Consider the following 3041-nt stretch of genomic DNA (forward strand, 5'->3'; position numbering starts at 1 on the left):
GTTCTCCAAGAAATTCCTTTATGTACGGTTAGTGAGACTGCCAGGGCTCAGGCTGGCACAGGAGAAGAGAAGAGTGATGCTCTGCCTGACCCATCTTGTACCTCAGTCATGTTTCCTCAAGGTAATTATTTTACATTGATAAAAGGAGCACTAAAGAGGATGAGAGATATGGAGGACAGAAGGGACACTGTCTTTTCTTTCTGGGTTAGAAATGCACGATAGAGATTAGAAGAGCGGGCAGGTAAACTTCACTTAAAATAAAGTGATCACTACCAAATCACTTAAAATAAAAATGTAAAAACGCTTATAACTGTTAAATGTAATCTTCAGCAATTTTACATTAGCATTTAAAATGAATGAAATTAAAGTTATTAGCGGGTTATCTTTAATTTAGAGCTGTCATGACAACTCTCTGAGAATTTAGCATGGTAATATACATGGCAATGTTAATGTGTTTAGTCTTGGTGGAATAGATCTGCTACGCTGCTGCTGCAGTAGAGCAAGTACCGAGACTTGCTACTGCCAATACATCCACAGACATGCTGCTGTGAGCATGTAAGAAATACTGCTGCTGCACATATAACAGGGGTCTCCAAACTCGGTCCTGGAGGGTCGGTGTCCCTCAGAGTTTAGCTCCAACTTGCCTCAACACACCTGCCTGGAAGTTTCTGCATGCCTAGTAAGACCTTGATTAGCTGGTTCAGGTGTGTTTAATTAGGGTTGGAGCTAGTTTGGAGACCCCTGACATTTCACATATATGAAATAACACCCATATATAACATGAAATTACCCTATCGTAGCAAATCTATACAGGTGGAGCTAGGGAAGGTGGAGAGTTTTTGAAGCGAGCTGCTTAAAAAAATCGTCTTAAAACAGTATTTGAATGTTGAGCAGCATGCTCTTTGGCTGCTGATGCAAAAAGAAACCAATCAGCTGCGCCATGTGAATAATGATGTGATTATATCAGATTGAGTTAGAACCTTTCGGCCTGCGCCATTTATAGTTTCATGACAGAACTTTGGACATACAATAGTGTACAATCTATTGCATTTGTCAGTTATGAGCCATTTTGTAAATAATGATCAACTTATCGCTATTGGCCATAATGTTAATATAGGTGGATCTCTATTTTTGAGCTACTTCAGGTGCAACAAAATTGGCATTACCTCCATTCTAGAAATATGAAAAAAAGTGTTGCTAAAATTCAAACAACTAATTAAGTAATTCAAGCACCAAATTAATAAATATTTACATATTTGTATTTTTATCTAACAAAAAAAGTGAAACACTAAAGTATGTGGAGGTTATTGCAGAATTTTTTTATATGAGGGCAACACAATATTATTGTCTGTTTGCATGCAAAGTCTGATCTTAATCTTAAAGGGATAGCTCACCCAAAGTTACCACAAGAACAATAACAGTAAGCAAATAAAATTATTTGTTGAGTTATTTGGTTCATGGGTGAATGAACAGTAAAAAGCAAATTAGTGGAGAATGACTATAGACTTTATGATCTCAAAAATAAAGGCAGAAGGCAGAAGCAGACACGCATGTACTGACATGCAGGCACGCACATAAACTGTAAATGTCTGGGCACTGCTGATAAGAGTTGTACTTTCACTGATTGTTATCTCAGAGCATTGAATGTTTCGGCTTCCCTTACCCCTCAAATGTTTATTCACGTGCAACACAGGATGAGAAAGTCAGACGTAAGAGATAATTGGGATTGAAAGGTTCAACAACTGAAAAAAAATCATAGTTTTACTTTGTTTTTCTTTCAAAAAATACATTTCTATTTCCAAACCAGCAAGCGAGAGAGCAATTTCCTCCACGGCAGGGGCAATGATATCCAAAAACCCAAACAATCATTTTAGAATAAATAAGGTAAACTCCCTGAGTTAAAAATCCCAGGCATAACTCCAAATTCCTTACAGGATGGATTTTAAGGGCCACAGCTTTTATTTTACTGCTCACGATCAAACTTCCAAGTGTGGAAAAGACAGAAGGAAAGCACATTGCAGGCACCAGAACTGTGGTTTGAACTCAGCACACAAGGGGGCAACATTTTTGAAAAACATTCAACAATAATGCAAGCAATAGGATCATTCTGATGCCCAGACAAACTTCCCAGACTACACAACAAAAATGACCAAAAATGTGAAAACAAAAGGGAAAATTATCTGCAGAACAAATCAATGCAAGAAAACTAGCAACAGATATTAAGAAAAAGCAAGCACTTACAGTATATTCGACACTGTGACACTGAGACACTGTGTTTGACCAGCAATTAAAAGCATGACACACATCCTCATCATACATCCCATGCAATTCACCCAACTGACCCACTGGGACAAACACTGACCGCTGTAAATGTCTATGTCCTGATTTGGATTGTACTGTACCTGACCCTGGATGACTGTATCATCCTGTAACGATCCATCAACATTTATCCAAGTGCGGTGCTCCGTCTCACCTGGTTTCCTGAGAAACCATGTCAACATGGCCTGGCCTCAATGAAAACAGGAATTCCTCCCTAAACAGCTGCTTCCACTAACGTCATTTTACCAAAACTAGAGATTTTTTCATCCTCAGATCGTCTAAGATAGAGAAACTCCAAAATAATTCCCTTGGCATTTATGAAACACAAACTTTAAAATGCTAATAAAGTTGTTCCATAATGAGAAATTAAAGAATATAATGTGCCATGGAAAATTAGAAAGGCAGAAAGAATTGGTTTGAAACATCCCAGAAAAACTTCTTTAGCTAAACTTACATTTCAGTCAAAAAACAGATGCGATATGAAGGCAGAAATATATATGTGTGCACTACTTGAAACAGGCTCTGTTAAAGTTGAATAATTTCTTCGATGTCAACATACGTGTAAAGGCTATGCCAACAGACTGCATTTTATGTGGGGAGAATGAGGCTGACATTAATAAAGGAACACTTTTGAAAACAGAGATTTGTTCTTCAGAAAAAGGCTTTGCTGAAAGACATGCCAGAAAAACAAAGCACTCCAACACTGCGCAAACACCAAACAT

Source organism: Sinocyclocheilus anshuiensis, unplaced genomic scaffold (genome assembly GCF_001515605.1).
Source record: "Sinocyclocheilus anshuiensis isolate Anshui unplaced genomic scaffold, SAMN03320099.WGS_v1.1 scaffold223, whole genome shotgun sequence".
Classification (NCBI taxonomy): Eukaryota; Metazoa; Chordata; class Actinopteri; order Cypriniformes; family Cyprinidae; genus Sinocyclocheilus; species Sinocyclocheilus anshuiensis.